A 25,627-nucleotide genomic window follows, 5' to 3' on the forward strand; every position below is an offset into this window, starting at 1 on the left:
TATCACCCCATGAAAATATGCAAAAGAAATGAGCAGTCACTTGAATTCAAAATTAATTACTAGGTATTGAATTAGGCAATGAATGAGTAAACAGAAACCAATTCCACTTTTCTTTCAAGTCATGTTAGCCAAGACCTAATTTAAAGCTGAAAAATAGTGAAAGTCCTTCAGTCAACCCTTGGGACATTCGGATCTGACTAAAAGGTCCATGAGAGTCTCTCAGGCATGGAAAGCCATGACATGGTGGCAAAAAACAATTTAGATGAAGGATCCTGGTGAACAACACTCCAGCAGAAGGATCAGGCCATCAAGGAGAGAGGCACCTTTCTCTGAAGGGAGGAAGGAACCTCCACTGTGATATGGCCTTGACTAAACAAATTCAGAGTTGGTGAACTCAAGGGGCTTCCATAGCCTAGACAGCTCATAGCAAGAGTCTTGGGTGATTGCTGACGTCATAAATAAGAGTGCCAATTGTTAAATCAACAACGGGAGTCACTGGGTTCATGCTCCCCTCGCAGGATCTCTGTCCTTAATATGTTTATCTATGAAATTCAAAAACAACACTACTAGTCGAACAATACCCTATACCTGGTTCGGTTGTGTGAGTGCAACCTGTTGAAATCCCTGCTTAGTATATACTAAATTGATCTTCGGTATATGAAGGTAACCGAAAATGAAACGTGATGGGGGGGGGGGGGGAGAGGAAGTGGGTGAGGGGAGGGCCACGGGAGGGAGGGAGGTCGGGGGGAAGCCACAACAATGCAAAAGATGCATTTTATATTCTACTTAAAACTATTGGTTGAGCTCTGTAATTAATACACAATGACTCTTAGGTGTTTAATTAATGCTATAACTAGTACTCAAATAGTATTTTACACTTCATGTTTCTGTGTGGGAGCAAAATGTGGTAATCTTTACTTAACATATGCTAAATTGATCTTCTGTATATAAAGATAATTGAAAATTAATTGTGATGTGAAGGGGAAGGGGAGAGGGAGTGGGAGAGGGGAGCGTTGTGGATGGGAGGGAAGACATGGTGGGGGAGGAGGCTATTGTGGTCCATAAGCTGTGCTTTGGAAATTTATGCTCATTAAATAAATTTAAAAAAAAAAAAAAAGAAAGAAAGTCCTTCAGACTAACTACTTTTATGAGAGAACTAATTAGTTATTTAATCATTAATACTGAGATGTACAAATAACATGTTTTGAAATATCTTGTGTACCTGAACTTAATGAGGGAGATGCAGAAGTAAAAAGGAAAAAGAAACTACTAATGCCAGAGATATCAGGGAAACAAAAAAAAAAAAAGGGAGAAATGCGTCTATAAGGTTGCATCTATTATCTCTTATTCTAGAAAAAAAAATACAGAGAAGCACATCCAGGATGGATTTATGAAAATATTAAAAAATACAGTTGATTCTCATTATTGGGAATAATTATTTTCTATAAATTCACCACAACTTCTAAATGTGTGTGCTAAGTCATTTTTTTCTAAGGGAAATGTAGGATTAGGTTCCTGAGAACATCTAGTCACAATATTTTGTGAAGTGATCAAAACAGAAATTTGTTTCGTGTGTGTTGATATTTGAAGACGTCTAATTTAATATATTATTCATTCATTTATATCAAAGTCATGGTCAATAACACTATGATCCATTTCCCCAAAAAGGTTATCTAATACATGTATTTTATCCATAAGACAAATCAAAAGCCTTTTATGTTTTTGGAATGCTAGATAGCCCTCAGTAGTATAACTGAGTCCATATTAAAGAGTAAAATCAACAAAAACACAAATGTAAGAAGCCTGGCACTAGAGAGAAAACAAAACTATACTTACTTATAGTATGCAAGCTGTAACAAGAAGAAATAGAAGAATTTATTCTACCTTAACCTGGAATATGAACATCCAGTGACTTCAGTTTTAATTTGAAATTTCCAAATATTTTATTGAATCACCAAAGTTATGAATAATAGCAGCATTTGTATTAACAAGTATGTCATAAGAAATACTTACTAAGAGATTCTGACAAGGTGTTTTTGCTCTCACTAAGCTTGATTTTTATATTCAGAAAAGCAAATTAGGATTATTGACAACTATTGAAGTGCTACGTATGCTTTGACTGTCCCACCCAAAATTCAGATGATGCCAATGTGACAATATTACATTGGGGGGGGGGCTTTAAAAGATAATAGACCATGAAAACTTCTTCCTTGAGTATGAGATCAAGGGCATTGTCCAAGAAGTATTAAATAGTGTTTAGCTAGGTGGCCCTTTTTGCTTCTGCCACATGAAAGGCTGCAACAAGATTTTATCAAAGAACAAATGCCAATATATTGATCTTGGAGTTTTCAACTTCAGAATTCTGAGAAATAAATAACTGCTCTTTATAAATAATCCAATTTCAGGTATTTTATTGTAAGAACACAAATCTTACTAAGATTTCAAGTATAATAAATGACTATAATGCTTTTCTATAAAGCTAAGAAAAATGAAACGAGTCAGTGGATCAATTAACAAATGTGACTTTCAAATCAAAGATTACCCCTAGTTGTAATAATGTGGCACATCAAAATATGATTATGTAAAATCGGTGTACTTTATCCATGGAACATATTCATTTAATAGAGTTAGTGTCTGATAATATTTGAACTACCATATGGTTGACTATCGATAGCTTTTTGATAAGAATTTGTCTAGAATAGTAAAACAGATCTCTATTAGGACTAATTTCTTTTGGCATGTAAGTTTTTTTTTTTTTTTTTGGTCACCTGTAATTTGGCAATATATTGTTTGCATTAGGCAAACAAAATTTGTTGAAAGATACAGTCCTCTGTGATGCCAATAATAGATGCAGTAAATGAAAACAGCTTTCACCTTGTATTGCAGCTATTTTCACACCTCAAATGAAACTCATTACATTGTCCAAGTAAGTCACCTTCATACTGTTTGGTCTTCTGTTTCAAATTAGTAATCTAAAGTTTTTAGAGTTAGTCATTAGTCATATTATTCATTTAAAGAATTCTTTAAAACACCCATGCCTATTTTTGACACTATTCTTACAACTTCTATTTTTTAATCACCCTGTAAGACTTACAGTAATATTGATGAAAAGTATGATATTAAAATCATAAAAGTTGAACTAAAAGTGAGTTTTAAGATAACTTAAAGAATAAGTTCATATCAATACCAACACTATTACTTCAATTTGGGCCTTTGAATGATCAGTTGATTCTGTATTTTTTGAAAAGTATTCTTTAAGGTCCATAGTGGGTAAAGCTGCCACCTGCAATGCCATTATTCTATATGGGTGCCAGTTCATTTCTCAGCTGTGCCACTTCCTATCTAGATCCTTGCTAGTGGCCTGCGAAAAGCTGCAGAAGATGATACAAGTGTTTGGACCTCTGCAACTCAGGTGAGAGACCTGGATGAAACTCGTGGTATCTGACTTTTGCTTGGCCCAACCCCAGCTGTTGCAGCAGTCATCTGGGGAATGAACTAGTGAGTGAAAGAACTCTGTCTCTCCCACTTTTGCTGTAACTAATCCTCCACCTGCGGTGCCAGCACCCCGGGTTCTAGTCCTGGTTGCTCCTCTTCCAGTCCAGCTCTCTGCTGTGGCCCGGGAAGGCAGTGGAAGATGGCCCAAGTACTTGGGCTCTGCACCCATATGGGAGACCGGGAGGAAGCACCTGGCTCCTGGCTTCGGATAGGCATAGTTCCAGCCGCAGTGGCCATTTGGGGAGTGAACCAATGGAAAAGGAAGACCTTTCTCTCTCTCTCTCACTGTCTAACTCTGCCTGTCAAAAAAAAAAAAAAAAAGAAAAAAGAAAAAAAAAAGGATAATTTTCTCTTTCACACCATATTTTGGAAACAGAAAGACCAAATATGAAGAAAAGATTTTGATAATATGTGATATAAGAATTGTTTCTCTAAATCCTTTAAGAGATAAAAAAGAGATAAATATGGAGAGGGAGGAAATTATAAACTTTAATAATTAAAATAAAAGGATAATTGTAATCAGAACATATTATTTTATTCAATAGTGCATATATTTTATATGCATTATGTGATTTCTTTTAGGGATTTTTGTTAGTCTTAAGAATAGACAAGGTTTTGGGACACTTTAGAGAAGGACAAATCAAATTAATACTAGTGAAAGTTAACAGGGTGTTATAAATGAAAAAAGTTTTGAAAATTTCTGAATTCTATTACTTAACAAAATTAAAAAGAGAAATGTGTAAGAAATAACTGAGTAATCAATACTGTGACTGGTAACTACTCTGAAAAATTGAAATTTTACCTATTTATTTACTATTTATGGGGAAATACTTTTCTACTATATGCAAAATGACATGTAGAAACATTTGTGTAACTCTATTGCATCATCATTCTCACTTCACAAATGCTTTAAATGATCATTTTTTTTGTTTATTAAGCTTTTTTATTCTTTTCCCCAGAAATCTTTTATTTAAGATATACAAATTTCATGCATTTCATAAATATAACTTTAGGAACATGCTGATTCTCCCCACCCTACCTGCACTCCCACCCTTCCTCCTCCTCCTCTCCTATACCCATTGTGATTTTAAACTAAGATTATTTTCTTTCTTTCTTTCTCTCTTTTTTTTTTTTTTTTGACAGGCAGAGTTAGACAGTGAGAGAGAGAGACAGAGAGAAAGGTCTTCCTTCTATTGGTTCTCCCCCCAAATGGCCGCTATGGCCGGCGCACTGAGCCAATCCAAAGCCAGGAGCCAGGCACTTCCTCCTGGTCTCCCAGGTGGGTGCAGGGCCCAAGGACTTGGGCCATCCTCCAGTGCCTTCTCAGTCCACAGCAGAGAGCTGGACTGGAAGAGCAGCAACTAGGACAGAATCTGGTGCCCCAACCAGGACTAGAACATGGAGTGCCAGAGCCGCAGGTGGAGGATTAGCCTAGTGAGCCACAGTGCCGGCCAGATTTATTTTCAGTTCAATATCCATATTGATTACTGGTCTGTTTAGCTTTTCTATGTGTTCAGGGTAGGTTGTATGTCTCCAGGAATCTACCAATTTCTTCTAGGTTTCCTAATTTGTTGACATATAGCTCTTTGTAGTAATTTCTGGTGATTCTTTTCATTTCTGTGGTAACTGATGTTACATTTCCTTTTTCATCTCTAATTTTATTGATTTGAGTCTTCTCCCTCTTTTTTATTTTTTGGTTAGTTGGGCCAATGGTGTGTCAATTTTGTTTATTTTTTCAAAATGCAAGCTTTTTGTCACTGATTTTTTACATTTTTTTGCTTCAGTTTTGTTGATTTCTTCTCTAATTTTCATTATTTCTTTTCTCCTACTAATTTGGGGTTTGGTTTGCTGTTGTTTTTCTACGTCCTTGAAATGCAATCATAGTCCATTTATTTGTTACCTTTCCATTTTCGTGATGCACGCACCAACTGCTATAAACATTCCTCTTAACACTGCTTTTGCTGTATCCCTAATTTTGATATGTTGCATTGTTGTATTCACTCATTTCCAGAAATTTTTGATTTCTGTTTTGATTCCTTCTATGAACTCACTGTTTACTCAGGAGCATGTTATTCAGTCTCTATGTGTTTGCAAATGTTCTAGAGAGTTCCAAGTTGTTGATTTCCAGCTTCATTTCATCGTGGTCAGAAAGATGAATGCTATGATTTCAATTTTTTGGAATTTGCTGAGATTTGCTTCATGGACTAACATGTGGTCTATCCTAGAGAAAGTTATATGCTCTGGTGAGAGAAATGTGTATCTTGCACTGTAGGATGAAAAGTCCTGTGGATATCCATTAGATCCTTTTGGTCTGTAGTGTCGATTAACTCTATTGTTTGCTTCCTGTTTTTCTGTCTGGGTTGATCTGTTGATTGCTGAAAGTGGAGTGCTGATGTTCCCCATTAAGATTGTATTGGTGTCCCTGTATCCCTTTAGATCCATTAACATTTCTTTTAACTACCCAGGCACCCTGAAATTAGGTGCATATAGGTTTATTATAGTCATATCTTCTGGTTGAATTTATTCTTTGATCATTACATAGTGGCCTTCTTATCCCTTTTAAGAGTTTTTGTGTTGAAGTCTATTTTGTCTGATATTAGGATGGCTATACCAGCCCTATTTTGGTTTCTGTTAGCATGGAATATTTTTTACATCCTTTCACTGTCAGTCAGCTTGAATTTGTTGGTAAGATACGCGGTAATTAGATAGTTTATTTGTTTTTGTTTGTTTGTTTTTCTGTTCAGCCAGTCTGTATCTTTTTTTTTTAATTTTTTTTTTAATTTTTTTTTTGACAGGCAGAGTGGACAGTGAGAGAGAGAGAGACAGAGAGAAAGGTCTTCCTTTGCCATTGGTTCACCCTCCAATGGCCGCCACGGCCGGCGCACCGCGCTGATCCGATGGCAGGAGCCAGGAGCCAGGTGCTTTTCCTGGTCTCCCATGGGGTGCAGGGCCCAAGCACCTGGGCCATCCTCCACTGCACTCCCTGGCCACAGCAGAGAGCTGGCCTGGAAGAGGGGCAACCAGGACAGAATCCGGCGCCCCAACCGGGACTAGAACCCGGGGTGCCGGCGCCGCTAGGCGGAGGCTTAGCCTAGTGAGCCGTGGCGCAGAATTGAGGCATTTATATTCATGGTGACTTTTGATAAGATTTCCTTTATACTTTTACTTGGATATTTTTCTGCCTTCACCTCTTTCATAGTGATGACCAGGTTTCTGTGTTTCTGTGTGTAGCATATCCTTAAGTATCTTTTGTAAGCCTGGAGGACAGGTGACAAATTCTTTCAATTTGTCTTTGTTATAGAAGGTCTTTATTTCACCTTCATTCATAAATGAGAGTACAGTATTTTGGGTTGCCAGTTTTTTTTTTTTTTTCTTAAGACTTGAAATATATCTCACAATTCTCTCTTAGCCTGTAGGATTTTCAATGAGAAGTCTGCTGTGACTCTAATTAAAGATACTCTGAAGGTAATCTGACATTTCTTTTGTGCAAATCTTTGAATCTTTATGTTTTACTGTGAACATTCAACTACAATGTGTTGTGGTGGAAATCTTTTCTGGTTGTGTCTATTAGGAGTCTTGTACTTAGACTCCCTTTATTTCTCCAAATTAGGGAAGTTTTCTGTAATTATTACACTAAAAAGACCTTTTATTCCATTCTCTCTTTCTGTGCCTTCAGGAACTCCTAAGACGCATATGTTGGGTTTTTTGATAGTATCCCATAAATCTCAAACACTGTTTTTTAGTTTTCCAATTTCTTCATCTTTTTTTTGGTCTGACTGTAAATTTTCAGAGTTTTATATTCTCTGCCTCACCAAGTCTGCTGTTAATGCTTTCTTCTATAATTTTTATTTGATCTATTGAATTCTTCATTTCCAACATTTCATTTTGATTTCTGTTTAAAATCTATATTTCCTGGAAAAGTTTTCATTCATGTCATGTATGGATTTCTTTAATTCGTGGATTTGCTACTGATTACTTCTAAGTAGTCCTACAATCAATTTTTTTTAATTCCATTTCTGGCATTTCTTCATTCTTGTCATCCTCACCTTCTAGTATTGAAGTGCTGTTTTTCCTTTGAGGACATTATGTTGTTTTTCTTATTCTTGTTTCTTTAATTTCTACATTTATTTTTAGACATTTGTGGAGAAACTTTTTCCCCCTCTGATGGCTTTATCTTTGGACTATGCCTCTGTTGTTTAGTGGAGTGTCCGCTCTTTCAGTGATTACCCAGAGGCATGTGCTGGGTGAGAACCTGGGACTCTGTTCGGTGCTTCAGGGTGAGGGGAGTGCCCAAGGTGGCACCCAAGTTGAGCATGGTAAATCTATTTTCTTTTTTATTAGAGGGGAGGGTTTGATCAGCTCTGTTGGATGATTCTCACACTCACCTCCTCTCCTCCATGGAGACCAATGTCCAGGCACTAGCTGCAGTAGGTGCAATATTCATCCATGCTGTCACCAGAACCACACTAAGGATCCATGCAGTCCTCATTGTGAACATGGATCCCACAGCAATGACTCTCACCAGGCAGTCAGGGGGCCCTGAGTATGTGCTGCCACCCAAAGTGACTGCTCAGAGATCCAGCTATACCCTGTGCCCTCCCACACAGCCACAGTGTTTTCACATTCCATCCCAGCATGAATGGTTCCTACAATCACAAGCACCCAGCCCCCTGTAAATTCTCCCAGGCAGACTCGGACATCTTCATTTGTCTGGTATCTAGTGTGAGGACACAAGCCTGCACAGCTGTTACATATGTCCAAAGTGGCACCCACCCTCTTTCAGCTAGTTACAGGGTGTTGGTCAAAGATGGTTGCAGTGAGAAAGAATCATGCCCCCTTCCTTTTTTTTCCCTCTAGTTTGACAGGTGCACCGTGCCCCACTGGGCTCCAAGCTGGACTCATGCCATATCTTCCTGTTGAATTGATCCCTTAATCATGATATAGTGTCCCTCTTTGTCTCTCTTAACAGTTTTTGTGGTAAAGTTTATGTTGTCCGATATTAAGATGGCTACGCCCGCTCTTTTTTCATTTCTGTTGGCATGGTATATCTTTTTCCAGCCTTTCACTTTCAGTCTGTATGGATCTTTGTTGGAAAGATGTGTTTCTTGTAAGCAGCAAATAGATGGGTTTTGTTCCCCCCCCCCGGGGGGGGGAAGTTCACAAGGCTAACTGGAAGAGAGAGAGAGAGAGAAAAAAAAAGGGGTGACTAGTACGGACACGGGTTTCTCTCTCTCCCCTCACCTCTCAAGGGCGAGCAAGACAAAGAGCAGGCGCCATCTTGGACATACGTCATAAGCAGAGCGACCTCAGGTCTGCACCGGCCCTGAGCCTAGCAGAAAAACCTGACTCTGGGCGGGGCGAATTAACAGGAGATTAGGACCTAATAAATTTGTGGTGCTACTGAACTGAGACTGTGAAAACAGAGACGGTGGGGGAGAGAACTCACGGAATTCACGTGAGCACTCTCCAGAGACGCTACAATTCCGTAACTTTGGCAACCCAGTGGGAGGCTGAAGGAGAATTTGAGCCCACTCTGAGGGCCGAACAGATTCCCTGTGGGGATCTTGGGAAAGAGCTTCCGATCTCTGGCTCCTGTGGGTATATCATTTGCCTGCTAACTACCTCCAACTTCGTTCAGCTGTGCGGAATAACTTCCCTTTTGAATCAAAAAAAAAAAAAAAAAAAAAAAGAAAAAGAAAGAGAGAGAGAGAGATTTACCATGCCTAACCTGGGAGTGTCACCTTTGGCACACCAAACAGAGCTCTCAGGCCACACCCATCTCAAGCCCTAAGGCTCCATCAAAAACAGATAGTCCACTTAATCTAGAGTCATAGTATAACAAGAAAAAGCACCACAGTGAAGAAACCAAATATCTCCAATATGCCAAATAACAAACTCAAAAACCGAGGTAATAAAAACAAGGAAGTCACCATGACGCCCTCAAATGAAAAAGATACCCCAATTCAAGATTATGAAGATGATGACATAGAAGAAATGCAAGAAGCAGATCTCAAAAAATTGATAAGAACATTAAGAAGTTCTCAAAAACAAATTCTGGAACTACACAAATCCTTAATGGACAAGATAGAAAATCTCTCTCGTGAAAATGAAATATTAAGGAGGAATCAAAATGAAACGAAACAACTAGTACAACAGGAAACTATGATAGTGACTGAAGTGAAGAATTCAATAGATCAAATGAAAAACACAATAGAGAGCCTTACAAACAGAATGGGTGAAGCAGAAAAGAGAATATCGGACTTAGAAGACAGAGAACAGGAAAGGATACAGTCAGACCAAAGAAAAGAAGAGGAAATTAGAAATCTAAAACATAGTGTCGGGAATCTTCAGGATACTATTAAAAAACCCAACATTCGGGTTCTAGGAGTTCCTGAAGGCATGGAGAGGGAAAAAGGATTAGAAGGCTTTTTAGTGAGATATTAGCAGAAAATTTCCCAGGTTTGGAGAAGGACAGAGAAATCCTAGTACAGGAAGCTCACAGAACCCCTAATAAACACGACCAAAAGAGATCCTCACCACGACACGTTGTAATTAAACTCTCCACAGTGAAAACATAAAGAAAAGATCCTAAAATGTGCAAGAGAGAAACGTCAGATTACTCTCAGAGGATCTCCAATCAGACTCACAGCTGACTTCTCATCAGAAACTCTAAAAGCTAGGAGGGAATGGCGAGATATAGCCCAGTACTAAGAGAGAAAAACTGCCAGCCCAGAATATTATATCCTGCAAAGCTATCATTTGTGAATGAAGGTGAAATAAAGACTTTTCATTGCAAACAGAAATTGAAAGAATTTGTTGCCACTCATCCAGCCCTGCAAAAGATGCTTAAAGATGTGTTACACACAGAAACACAGAAACACGGTCATCAATATGAAAGAAGGTAAAGGAAGGAAACCAAGGAAGGAAAGCTCACAGCAAAAGATCACAGGGAATTCAAAGCATATATTAGAACTTATCTTTGGCAAATGGCAGGGCAAAGTTACCACTTATCATTAGTCACTTTGAACGTGAATGGCCTGAACTGTCCAGTTAAAAGACACCGATTGGCTGATTGGGTTAAGGAACAAAACCCATCTATTTGCTGCTTACAAGAAACACATCTTTCCAACAAAGATCCATACAGACTGAAAGTGAAAGGCTGGAAAAAGATATACCATGCCAACAGAAATGAAAAAAGAGCGGGCGTAGCCATCTTAATATCGGACAACATAAACTTTACCACAAAAACTGTTAAGAGAGACAAAGAGGGACACTATATCATGATTAAGGGATCAATTCAACAGGAAGATATAACAATTATCAATGTATATGCACCTAACTACAGGGCACCAGTTTATCTAAAAGATTTATTAACGGACTTAAAGGGAGACTTAGACCCCAATACAGTAGTACTGGGGGACTTCAATACTCCACTCTCAGAAATAGACAGATCATCCGGTCAGAAGATCAACAAAGATACAGTAGATTTAAACGACACTATAGCCCAAATGGATCTAACAGATATATACAGAACTTTCAATCCTACAGCTAAAGATTTTACATTCTTCTCAGCAGTACATGGAAGCTTCTCTAGGATTGACCACATACTAGGCCATAAACCAAGTCTCAGCAAATTCAAAAGAATTAGAATCATACCATGCAGCTTCTCAGACCATAAAGGAATGAAGTTGGAAATTAGCAACTCAGGAATCCCTAGAGCATACGCAAACACATGGAGATTGAACAACATGCTCCTGAATGAACAATGGGTCATAGAAGAAATCAAAAGAGAAATCAAAAACTTTCTGAAAGTAAATGAGGATAACAGCACAACATACCAAAACTTATGGGACGCAGCAAAAGCAGTGTTAAGAGGAAAGTTTATATCAATAGGTGCCTACATCAAGAAATTGGAAAGACACCAAATAGATGAGCGTTCAATTCACCTCAAGGATCTAGAAAACCTACAGCAAACCAGACCCAAATCTAGTAGGAGAAGAGAAATAATTAAAATCAGAGAAGAAATCAACAGGATTGAATCAAGAAAAACATTACAAAAAATCAGCCAAACGAAGAGCTGGTTTTTTGAAAAAATAAACAAAATTGACACCCCATTGGCCCAACTAACTAAAAAAAGAAGAGAAAAGACCCAAATCAATAAAATCAGAGATGAAAAAGGAAATGTAACAACAGACACCACAGAAATAAAAAGAATCATCAGAAATTACTACAAGGACTTGTATGCCAGCAAACAGGGAAACCTATCAGAAATGGATAGATTCCTGGACACATGCAACCTGCCTAAATTAAACCAGGAAGACATCGAAAACCTAAACAGACCCATAACTGAGACAGAAATTGAAACAGTAATAAAGGCCCTCCCAACAAAGAAAAGCCCAGGACCAGATGGATTCACTGCTGAATTCTACCAGACGTTTAAAGAAGAACTAACTCCAATTCTTCTCAAACTATTCAGAACAATCGAAGAAGAGGGAGTCCTCCCAAATTCTTTCTATGAAGCCAGCATCACCTTAATTCCTAAGCCAGAGAAAGATGCAGCACTGAAAGAGAATTACAGACCAATATCCCTGATGAACATAGATGCAAAAATCCTCAATAAAATTCTCGCCAATAGAATGCAACAACACATCAGAAAGATCATCCACCCAGACCAAGTGGGATTTATCCCTGGTATGCAGGGATGGTTTAATGTGCGCAAGACAATCAATGTGATACACCACATTAACAGACTGCAGAAGAAAAACCATATGATTATCTCAATAGATGCCGAGAAAGCATTTGATAAAATACAACACCCGTTCATGATGAAAACTCTAAGCAAACTGGGTTTGGAAGGAACATTCCTCAATACAATCAAAGCAATCTATGAAAAACCCACAGCCAACATCCTATTGAATGGGGAAAAGTTGGAAGCATTTCCACTGAGATCTGGAACCAGACAGGGATGCCCACTCTCACCACTGCTATTCAATATAGTTCTGGAGGTTCTAGCCAGAGCTATTAGGCAAGAAAAAGAAATTAAAGGGATACAAATTGGGAAGGAAGAACTCAAACTATCCCTCTTTGCAGATGACATGATTCTGTATTTAGGGGACCCAAAGAACTCTACTAAAAGACTATTGGAACTCATAGAAGAGTTTGGCAAAGTAGCAGGGTATAAAATCAATGCACAAAAATCAACAGCCTTTGTATACACAGACAATGCCATGGCTGAGGAAGAACTTCTAAGATCAATCCCATTCACAATAGCTACAAAAACAATCAAATACCTTGGAATAAACTTAACCAAAGATGTTAAAGATCTCTACGATGAAAATTACAAAACCTTAAAGAAAGAAATAGAAGAGGATACCAAGAAATGGAAAAATCTTCCATGCTCATGGATTGGAAGAATCAATATCATCAAAATGTCCATTCTCCCAAAAGCAATTTACAGATTCAATGCAATACCAATCAAGATACCGAAGACCTTCTTCTCAGATCTGGAAAAAATGGTGCTGAAATTTATATGGAGGCACAAGAGACCTCGAATAGCTAAAGCAATCTTGTACAACAAAAACAAAGCCGGAGGCATCACAATACCATATTTCAGGACATACTACAGGGCAGTTGTAATTAAAACAGCATGGTACTGGTACAGAAACAGATGGATAGACCAATGGAACAGAATTGAAACACCAGAAATCAACCCAAACATCTACAGCCAACTTATATTTGATCAAGGATCTAAAACTAATTCCTGGAGCAAGGACAGTCTATTCAATAAATGGTGCTGGGAAAATTGGATTTCCACGTGCAGAATCATGAAGCAAGACCCCTACCTTACACCTTACACAAAAATCCACTCAACATGGATTAAAGACCTAAATCTACGACATAAGGCATTCGGAGCTGGCTGAAAAGCTCATGAGAGTATTTCAGGCATGGAAAGCCAAGACACTCTGGCAAAAGATCTCTGCGAGTGAGATCCCAGTGGAAAGAACAGGTCATCAAAGAAGGAGGTACCTTTCTCTGAAGGGAGGAGAGAACCTCCACTTTGACTATGACCTTGTCTAAACAAGATAAGAGTCGGAGAACTCAGAGGGCTTCCATAGCCTTGGAAACTCATGACTGGAGCATAGGGAGATTACTGATGCCATAGACAGGAGTGTCAATTGGTAAAGTCAACAACAGGAGTCACTGTGCACTTACTCCTCATGTAGGATCTCTATCCTTAATGTGCTGTACATTGAGATTTAATGCTATAACGAGTACTCAAACAATATATTTCACTTTGTGTTTCTATGGGGGTGCAAACTGTTGAAATCCTTACTTAATGCATACTAAACTGATCTTCTGTAAAAAAAAAAAAAAAGAAATTATCAATTCCCAACTTGACTCTCACTGGGATTAAACATGACAATAGGTCTGCTCTGATTTCATCATCATTTAAAAAAAATCATCTATTATTTTTCACTTTATGTTTCTGTGTGGGAGCAAACTGTTGAAATCCATACTTGATGTATACTAAGCTGATCTTCTGTATATTAAGATAATCGAAAATGAATCTTGATGTGAATGGAATGGGAGAGGGAGTGGGAAAGTGGAGGGTTGTGGGTGGGAGGGACGGTATGGGGGGAAGCCATTGTAATCCATAAGTCGTACTTTGGAAATTTATATGCATTAAATAAAAGTTTAAAAAAATAAAAAAATAAAAAAAAGAAATCCTAATATTTATACTTCTTATTTTCTGGATAGAAAATTCTTTGCTTAAACTAAAACGTCGAAGAGCATGAAGATAATATAAAGGATGCATTTGGGCCAGCACCGTGGCTCACTTGGTTAATCCTCTGCCTGAGGTGCCGGGATCCCATATGGGCACTGGGTTCAAGTCCCAGTTGCTCCTCTTCCAGTTCAGCTCTCTGCTGTGGCCTTGGAGTGCAGTGGAGGATGGCCCATGTGCTTGTGCCCCGGCTCCTGGCTTCGGATCGGCGTGGCACCAGCCATAGTAGCCATTTGGGAAGTGAACCAGTGGAAGGAAGACTTTTCTGTCTGTCTCTCTCTCACTGTCTATAACTCTACTTGTCAAATAAAAAAAATTTAAAAAATGATGTATTTAGATGTGTGAAAGACGCCTGCAAGCATGATGACAGAAATAAAAATCTCGGTATTTTGTATTTCAGCTTGTTGAAGCCTTCAATACTCAAAATGTTATAAACTAAGTTCCAGGTGATGAGGTAATATTTATTTGATCACAAATGATCTCCACATTTCTTATCAAAGTGAATCCTTCCATACCTCCATAGCCAAAATTCTTTTTAAAGTAGGAGCAAGGGCCAGTATTGTGGCTCAGCAGGTTAAGCTGCGGCCTATGAGACTGAATTGTGATTATTGTCCTGGCTGCTCCACTTCTGCACCAGCTCCCTCCTAATGCATCCATAAAGCAAAAGAAGATCGCCCAATTATGTGGGCCCCTGTCACCCAAGTGGAAGACCTGGATGGCATTCCAGGCGCCTAGATTCTGTTTGACACAACCCCAAAAGTCACAGCCATTTGGGGAGCCAAACAATAAATGGAAGATCTTCTTTTCTTTTGGGTTCTCCCTCTACAACTCTGCCTTTCAATATATAAAATGAATCTTTTAAAAAAATAGAAACAGAAGAAACAACAAAAAAGGATGAGGTCATCATCTACCACACACACACACACACACACACACACACACACAAAACTGCCAAAATCTCCTACAAGAGGCCAAGAAAAGATAGAATATATTCTGGCAGTGTTCTCTGGATGCTTTCTACTGCAATACTAAAGATAGGAAGCATAGAAAACAGACAAGCTGGACAAACATGGGACTGCACACCCTGTGTTTAAGATAATAGAAAAGCAAGAAGACACCCCAGGAAAAATAAATTTGTCCAGCAAGTCCAAAGTGTGTTCATGATTACTTCCCTAGTGGATTTTCAGGAGTATGAAAAGCCAGTCTTTCAACTCATCATTGCATTTGATTTAATAGGAGATAATAAAAAGCAGTGATTCCAGAATCATAAGTAAGACCAGTCATCACCCAATATTATGATGGATTACCGGAGTACTTAACTCGAGACCACAGATAATGAATACATGCTGCAGATATCAGGTAAAACGATTTCTTGCCATGCTGGCATCCCATTTGGGAGCCAATTTGAGTACCAGCTGTTCCACTTTGATCCAGCTTCATGCTAATGTGCCTGTGAAAGCAGTGAAGGATGGCCCAGGTCTTGATCCCCTATACCCATGTGGAAGACCCAGAAGAAACTCCTGGCTCCTAGCTTTGGACAAGCCCAGCTTCAGCCAATGCATCCATTAGGGGTGTGAGCTAGTGGATGGAAGATCTCTCTTTCTCTGTCTCTCCTTCTCTCTCTCTGTATCTCTGCCTTTCAAATAAACTAAAATTTTTTTAGATGCTAAAAAAATTAAATTAAATTAAGAAATGAACCCAGAAAATAATACAAGAAACAACACATGATCCTCTGGGAAGAAAAAGAAGCCAAACAGATGCCCTGGAGAAGAGCAACTTCCATCGCAAACTACTAAAATAGGACATAAAACACAAGGGATTTCTCTCATTCATCTCTTTGAGTAAGTAGAGAAGATTGCTGTAGAGGAAGCTGAGTAAAGGAGGGGAGATCAAATGACTGAGTTGATGTCCAGATGAAATCACAAATTCCCAGGTTCATGCTTAATTAAGGGTCCAATATGATGTCAAGAATTGTATTTGAATAGGGTTTGATACACACTTGACTTGATACACACTTGACTAGTTGGAACAAGTATTAAAATTCCTCAGAAGACCAACAGTTCATGTCAAAATCAAAAATGTAAAAAAGGAAAGTCTTGTGCACAGGTAGAAAATGTCAAGTAAATGAAAATATCAGGCTGACCTTTGATTTACAACACCAAAATTCAATACTATAAACCAGTAGGGCAAACTTATCAATCTGAAGGAGAAATTCTAATCGTGTAAAATTATCCTTAGTCACATTGTCATTTGTTCTTAATACAGAAAAGAATAAATTGAATGTGTTTGTTAAAATGTGTGCACTGCAGGATTCCATTGTAAACTTGTAAATACCATTTATGTCAGTTACCAGAAAGGGATAAAACTAAAGAGCTGATCTCTAAAATCACAGATTATTGGAAACACTGCCACTTGAAATCATAAAATAATGGACCACTCTATTCTTGCCTGGAGAATCTGAGTCCTGTTGACACAGAGAAGCAACCTCATTCCCAGCCAAGTACAGAACTGCTCCTTAGGAGTCCCAAACACAGTACCCATTCCAAATTAACCTTGACATTTTAGTTTCCAAGGAAAATAGGATCATGACCTGATTTTAAACTCTTTACTTACAGCTTTAGTTCGCTAAGACCATGAAACCACTGCTTTATTTAAAATTTCCCTAAAACATAAACTATCCCAAATCCAAATCCTATATCAACACTACCTTTTCTTTTTTTCTTTTTTTTTTTTTTTCCTTTGGGGAAAGAAATTCCTTGTCTTCTTGGATACACTCTTTTGTTGCAGCCACTGAGTTAGCATACCTTTACTGAACTACAGTCCATTCTTCATAGTCATTATCACAAAAGATTTATCCTCATATTCACAAAATTACACCTATATTTCAAAAATACTTCTTAATATTTACTAACCTGTTTTTAAAATTCCTTCTCCATTATACATACATATATTAAATATTCTTGATGTAGTGTAATTTTGCAGGCCTTCAAAAATTTTAAAATTTATATTTTATTTATTTGCTTGTTATTATTACTTGCATCATTTTTCTAAAATCAATTAACTTATCATATCTTATAAATTCATAAACAATTTATGATGGTAGTTCTCTGGATTCAAAAAATTGTACTGATTACCTTAAATAAAATATTTCATACACAAATAGATTCTTAATGTGAGTGTTTCCTTCATTTTTGCCCAATTATTGCAGATTATTTTTATTTCTCCAGTAATATGTATTCCATAATAAGTTAAGTCATTGCTCTAAAATCTAATCAATGAATGAATTCACACTGCATGGATGTTTCTTAACACTCCTACATTACTTCCCCCAAGTGCATTTATCATTGCTGACAAGTAAAACTATAAAAGATCTCACTTTCTTCTCTGGAGAACTCTTGCAAATAGACAATGCAAAGTAGAACATTTCTTTATATTAGAACTGCCATTCTTTCTAAGTTTTCCTGAAAATTTAAGGAACAGAATTCTATGGTGTTTTTATTCTGTTACGACAGGCCTAATCTACTGAAAATATATGGAAATCCCCTATATGATGGCATAAGGAATTAAGGAAGTCAATGAAGTTTCAGTAAAGATGAGATGTAATGTTCACAGAGCTTTATACACACTGTGCGCTCCTTCACTCCCACCTGCCATTGAATTTTTCACAGTTGGATCATCTAGATGATTTTACAAGTCTTATTCTAAATTCTCCTCAGTACAAACTGTCTCTTGGTTGTAGGTTAGTTTCAAGAGGTAATGTGAAATCTCCCTACCATTTTAGTTTCACATAACTGAGACTTACTGAGCTCACAATTTTAAACATAGATGCCTTTAAAATGTGCTGACAACCACTTTTGTACAACAAAAAAGACATTTTAGACATTTAATTTTGAACTCATTTGATTTAGCAAAATATTTTTCTCTATGCTTTCTCATGGTACTATGAGTAGTATTCTATATGAATGTGCTACTTGTATCCATCATTTATACCCTTATTATTTTTAGACTACTATTAATCTTAGCATATGTCAAAGCCTTGGCTTCCCACTTACTGATTTTTCAATATGAGACATAAATGTATGTATGTTAGAGTTCAATATTAAATATTATCTTAATTCTGTGAAAGATAAAGTATATTAAAATTCTAAAATAAAGAAACAAAAAGCATTATTTCAATTCCTACCTAATATTTAAGTTTCTGGTCACAATTCATGCAGATTTTTAACATTGTTATCCAGTGATACAATAGAATAGTTGCTGACCCAATACTGCAAATACAAGAAAGAGCTATTCTTATTTTGAAAAAGGAGAAAAGGAGAGATGAATAGAGAAAGGAGAGAGGGAAGGAGGGAAAATTCATAATGCATTTGGTAGATTCTAAAGACAAATCTCACTAAAAGAATCTAATTAGTCTCCAACTACAGTTTTTCACAATACCTCGTTTGCTATTATAAACCGTCTTTGTTTTTAGTCAGTAAGTTTTCCACTTAAGATTAGTGTTACTTCTTATAACTTGGATATTTATATATGCTACAATTGTATAAAATATATTTTTATACTAGAAAGGAAAAGAATGTTGCTTTCCTTCTATACTTCCTTCTCTAGGCTTAAAACATACATTATCTTCAGCAGTTACTATGGACTGCTTGTACTTGTTATGAATTTTTTCCATATTTCTGCTTAATTTTAATCATGTGGTGATCAAAATAAAGTGTTACAACATTTTTTCTAATACTAATATATTTTATCTGTGGGAATTTTCATATACTTCAGACCACTAATTGTTTTGTTTGTTTTTGTTTTTGTTTTGACAGGCAGAGTTAGTGAGAGAGAGAGAGACAGACAGACAGAGAGAAAGGTCTTCCGTTTTCCGTGGTTCACCCGCCAAGTGACCGTTATGGCCAGCGCATTGCAGCCAGTGTGCTGCGTTGATCCGAAGCCAGGAGCCAGGTGTTTCCTCCTGGTCTCCCATGTGGGTGCAGGGCCCAAGGACCTGGGCCATCCTCCACTGCACTCCCGGGCCACAGCAGAGAGCTGGACTGGAAGAGGAGTGACCGGGACAGACTCCAGTGCTCCAACCGGGACTAGAACCCAGAGTGTCAGCGCCGCAGACAGAGGATTAGCCTATTGAGCCGTGGTGCTAGCCCAGACCACTAATTGTTACTATGATTATAAAATATATTATTCTTTGCCATATGTACAAATATTGATTTATTACACTTTATCATTTCCACTTGTTTAATAAATAGAAAGTTCCCATTTATGTTCTAGATAATTTGAAAGCTTGTATGCAAAGACTATAAGCATAAAAGACTTGGCCTTTGCTTTAGTTATCCTGTGGTTCATCAGAAACAGCAAATTATAATATTATCTTCCATCATAGATGGGTCTCCATGTGTGTATTATGTGTTTCTTATCTTGTTTATATGTTAGATATAAATTATATTTTCACAAATGTCTATACATCAAACAATCTTGGAAGATATGGTAATTAAATCTAGGGCAATAATATTTTATTTATTTCTTGTAGGTAGTTTTACTTTTAATATATTAGTATTCAGTAAAAAATACAAGCAAGTTTATAGCATCAGTAGATATTATTTTACAATCATAACCTTCTATAATTTTTGCAGCATGAACTCCATTTAATTATAATTTCTTTTTTATGTTTGAATGTTTCCCCTTTATTAGACTCGAGCGTCTCTAGGACAAGGGCAGTGTTTTGGATACCTCTTTATATCCTTTATGTGATATACAAACTAGGACAGCCTGAATTGTTGTTTGTTGAAAGATAGCAGGGAAGATATACTGTATTATAAAAGGTTCTTGCATTTATTTTATGTGAAAGGCATTTAAATAGTATTAAAATGATGCTTGACACTCATCAGCAAAATACATGTTTTCTGTATTTTGGAAACACTTTTCTCATGTGTTTTTCATTTTTAAAATTGTAGCATACAACACTAAATAAATAATAGAATCTTTCAGAATGGAAGATGTCACATTAGCAAAAATAGTCATTGTCAGAGTAATACATTCTTGAAGTTAAGAGGTTTGGTGAAAAATATATTCTACCTACCTGAGCAGTGGAAATGTCCTCATTGTTTCAAAATCAGAGATCATCACAATCCCACAGACATTTAGCAATAAGTGAAAGCATAGTACTGAATCTTCAAACAAAGCAGATCAAAACTTGTATTTTAGAATAGAGAAAAAAAGCAAATTCAGAGAAGAGGAAGTTTAAAAAATGTACAACATTTATGACAAAAAAAGAGAATATTTAATTGTGATTCATTCAAAATAAAAAAAAAAAAACTTTAAAAGAAAAATAAAGCCCCAGGTATGCAATTATGGACCCAAATAGATTATTTCTGATTAGTCTGTGCAAATCATTATCTGTAATGTAAGAGATGACTGAAGAAATATGCATAGTTTGAATCTTCCCAGACATTAAATTAAATCAATTTTACCTCTTTGGAAAAACATTAATTTCAGCCTACATTTACAGGCTAAAGTCGATTTACAGAATAGATGTGGAAACTGGCTACAAAGAGCTTCAGGGAGTCAGAAGCACAAGGAACACGATCGAATTTCAGAACTTGCGTTCTAAACCATATATAAACTGTAAACCCAGTCTGGAACAACAGTGCTCTTTTTCTGATTGTGAAGAATGTGGGCCTCACCAAAAAATAATGTATATAAGAAACAATGAATTAATGGATCTCTGAAAGTAAGCAGTTTTAGAATTTCTGGGATATGACTTAATATTTAATAAAAACTGTCTCAAAAGTAGACATACATAGAAATATCTGTAAGATAATTTTCAGGATGAAAGGTAGCTCTGACATCTGTCACCCCCACCCCAAACTCTAATCACTCCCAATGACTTCTTGACAAAACAAATGATTGTAGAGGTTCCTGTACTACTTTATTTGAAGCCTAAAAGTCAGAAAGTCTCATATCTTTAGCCACCTCAATCTGGTTGCTATGGAAAGAACTTCAGACAGAATTCTCTATTGCAGAAGCTGTCAGGTCTGTGTGCCTTCTTTCTTCTTCAATTCTGCTCATTAATAATTTGCCTTGATGTGTGATTGCTCACTATAATCTAATTAGTGAGGCCTATCTACTTATTCTTTCCTAAATCATGCGTTTTGTTATTACATGGCTATATAATGACTCATCTTCAAATTCTTCAGGGAGTAACAAATGGCAAAATTATTTAGTTTTTCTCCTATGTGTTGCCTATATTGGAAATCTACACACCATGTATTCTGAGGTAGAGGACATACATTTAGTATTTGGTGTTATTTGTGCAATAAAAAGTTAATTATCAGGGGCCAGTGCTGCGGCACACAGAGTTCTGTTGCCTCCTGAAGCACCATCATACCATATTGGGGCCAATTTGAGTCCCAGCTACTGCAATTTCTATCCAGCTCCCTGCTAATGTGCCTCTGAAAGTATAGGAAGATGACCCAAGTGCATGGGCCCCTGCACCCACATGGGACACCCAGAAGCTCCTGGATCCTGGCTTCTATCCTTCCTTCCTTCCTTCCTCCTTCCCTTCCTCCCTCCCTCCCTTCTTCCTTCCTTCCTTCCTTCCTCCCTCCCTCCCTCCCTTCTTCCTTCCTTCCTCCCTCCCTCCCTCCCTTCTACCTTCCTCCCTCCCTCCCTTCTTCCTTCCTTCCTTCCTTTCTCCCTCCCTTCTACCTTCCTCCCTTCTACCTTCCTCCCTCCCTCCCTTCTTCCTTCCTTCCTTCCTCCCTCCCTCCCTTCTTCCTTCCTTCCTTCCTTCCTTCCTCCCTCCCTCCCTTCTTCCTTCCTTCCTTCCTTCCTCCCTCCCTCCCTTCTTCCTTCCTTCCTCCCTCCCTCCCTCCCTCCCTTCTTCCTTCCTCCCTCCCTCCCTCCCTTCTACCTTCCTCCCTCCCTCCCTTCTTCCTTCCTTCCTCCCTCCCTCCCTTCTTCCTTCCTTCCTCCCTCCCTCCCTCCCTCCCTTCTACCTCCCTCCCTCCCTCCCTTCCTCCCTCCCTCCCTTCTTCCTTCCTTCCTCCCTCCCTCCCTTCTTCCTTCCTTCCTCCCTCCCTCCCTCCCTCCCTTCTACCTCCCTCCCTCCCTCCCTTCTTACTTCCTCCCTCCCTCCCTCCCTTCTACCTTCCTCCCTCCCTCCCTTCTTCCTTCCTTCCTTCCTTCCTCCCTCCCTCCCTTCTTCCTTCCTTCCTCCCTCCCTTCTTTCTTCCTCCCTTCCTTCCTCCCTCCCTCCCTCCCTCCCTCCCTCCCTTCTTCCTTCCTTCCTCCCTCCCTTCTTTCTTCCTCCCTTCCTTCCTCCCTCCCTCCCTCCCTCCCTCCCTCCCTCCCTCCCTTCTTCCTTCCACCTTCCTTCCTTCCTTCCTTCCTTCCTTCCTTCCTTCCTTCCTTCCTTCCTTCCTTCCTCCCCTACCTCCCTTCTTCCTTCCTTCCTTCTTCCTTCCTCCCTCCCTTCCTTCTTATATTTCTTTCTACAACTGAATTCTTATCTCTAGTCTTGACTTGTCTTCCCACCATAGCAAAAACAAGCAAATTGAGCGTTCTCAATATCTAAGCCCCCAAACACTGATCATTTTATTGGGGTATCATTGTCCAAAGGAGAGATAATTTAGAAATCCTACCTATCATCAAAATAGCTGAACTAGAGAGGGATGAGCAGATAGGTATCAAGATGTCTGAAAAAACAGTCAAAATGAAAGTGACAGCGAAGGCTTTACACACATACTTGAAGAGTATAAAGAAGAGATCATATACACGTTCTTGGCCCTTCAATGTCCCATTTATTGTACAAGTGGCACGGGAAAAGGGTCAGGTATATCAGCAAAAATGCAGAATGTTCTCTCATTTCCAAGACAGCCTTGAATAATGACCTCTGCCATTTTATGGATATTGGAGCTATGGGAAGAAAGAGAAGGTTCTAGAAGGGAAAAAATAATAAACACTGGGTCAGGATAGCAAACACTGTCTTCAAGGCTCCCTAATCCTCCAACAAGATGGCTTCAATATGCATCTGGGAATGCTTCAGCAAGGTGGTAGGAGGACTGTGATTGGTGGTACCTGGGTTGGGAGTGGATATGAATGCTAGAGAATGGCTGAGAAATGACACCTGATCTCTTGACCTTCAGAGTCCTGCAGTGCACTGCTGTGCACAAAGCCTGATGTGGCAGGGCAGCTTCCTGCAATGAGGCCTGCTAGGAATAAACTTTTTTGTTGCCTATATTTGAGCCTGAAAAAAATCAATATAGGGTTTTGGCCAGGACCTGGACACCTTAACAACTTGATTTTTCAGTGCCTTACTGACAAATACAGGCTACTGCACAAGGACACAGATGGCTCGGATTTTGAAGGATTTTGAAGGGTGGCGATAAGAGATTTGTAAATATCATGAGAGTACAGAGAACAATGTTATCAAGATGTCTAGACAAGACAATCAGGCCTTCCAGGTGGAGTGAATATTGACATGAGTCCCAAACTTTACCAAGCCAAGAAATGAGGTCCCATGGCCTACAAGATCTACATCAGAGAGGCAGAAACTTTCCTGTTTAATTTCCTGCATGAATATTTTAAATCTTGTGTGAAACATCAATTTAGGCATGCACAGCTCTGGGTAGTAAGTCAAAGATGCCATTAATGCCTCTCAGAGCTCAGGCAGTGTCATAATAGGAACGCAGGAAGAAAACACAGGGACCAGTATTGTGGCACAGTGGTTAAGCCATAGCCTGGGACACAACATCCCATATGATCTCCAGTTCAAGTTCCAGCTGCTCTATTTGCAATACAGATCCCTGCTAATGAGCCAGAGAAATCAACACAGGATTGCCCAAGTTCTTGAGCTCCTGTTTCCTGTGGAAAACTATAGTGAAACTTTAGACTTCTGGCTTTGTTTGACCCAGCCCCAGCCATTGCAGCCATTTGAGGAGTGAAGCAGAAGATGAAAAATCTCTCTCTCTGTAACTGACCTTCAGTTAAATTAACCAATCTTAAAAAAAAAAATAGCACATACAGGAAATATGTACAATCCCAGTAAGAAAGAGTGGCACCCCTTGAAACAAAGCTTACAATCTTATGGAACCCTAAGCAGGACATACATGAATCAGGCATTCAGTTTCACACTGATGCCACTTTGGTCTGTCATCACAGTCTTCCCAGTGTAAGTTTCACAGTTTAGTTGAAATCATTTAATTCAGTGAAGTCTTGCTCATCCATGACACCAACTTATCAGCCTCAAAAGTGTGGATGACATCTGGAGGTGTTCTGGAATGAAAGTGCAGTAGCTGATGTCATCTTCTGTTGCATCAGAGAATTGTCAGGCATGATCATACACTTAGCAGTACTTTAAAGTCCAAGCAAGCCAGCTGCTTAGGGAAAGGAGCACAGGTGGCTTTTTCTTTAGTACAAAAACTATAAGGTTCAGTTCTTAAAACTACATTTGGGGTCTGGTGCTGTGACTCACTTGGTTAATCCTGCGCCTGCGGCTCCGGCATCCCATATGGGCACCGGGTTCTAGTCCTGGTTGCTCCTCTTCCAGTACCGCTCTCTGGTGTGGCCTGGGAAGGCAGTGGAGGATGGCCCAAGTGCTTGGGTGCCTGCACCTGTGTGGGATACCAGGAAGAACTTGGCTCCTGGCTTTGGATCAGTGTAGCTCTGGCCGTACAGGCCATTTTGGGGATGAACCAACGGAAGGAGGAAGGAAGACCTTTCTCTCTGTCTCTTTCTCATTGTCTAACTCTTTCTGTCAAATAATAATAATAAAAAACCTACATTTCAATATCTTCCCCATTCTACACCTGCTCAAGTGTTGTGGTTTTGGTTGTTGTTATTAACATATTCATTTGATAATCAAAAATTATGTTTTATCTTTTATCTTTTTTTTCCTTCAGTTGCATTTATTTGAAAAAGAGATCATGACAGATACACACAGCAAAAGGCTCTTGTCAGGAGCCTCAGGTGATCACTGACATACATGAATGTTAATTGTTAAATTAACAATGGGAGTCTCTGTGCACATAAACTTCTTATGCAAGACTTTTATCCTCAATGAGTTGTATTATGAAAAGTAACTGTAAAATTTGTTGTGAAACAGTATTTGTGTGTGTGTGTGTGCAAATTGTTAAAATCTTTACTTAGTATCAAGTTGGTCTTTGTATAAATTTAATTGAAAATGAATTTAATGGAGAATGGGACTGGGAATAGGAGAGGAAGGAGGAAGAGGGGTAGAAGAGTGGGTGGGAGGGCAGTTATGGTGGGAAGAAACACTATATTCCTAAAGTTTTACTTACGAAATTTGTACTCATTAAATAAAAGGTTTCTTTGGGAGAAAAATAAAAA

Source organism: Oryctolagus cuniculus, chromosome 9 (genome assembly GCF_964237555.1).
Source record: "Oryctolagus cuniculus chromosome 9, mOryCun1.1, whole genome shotgun sequence".
Classification (NCBI taxonomy): Eukaryota; Metazoa; Chordata; class Mammalia; order Lagomorpha; family Leporidae; genus Oryctolagus; species Oryctolagus cuniculus.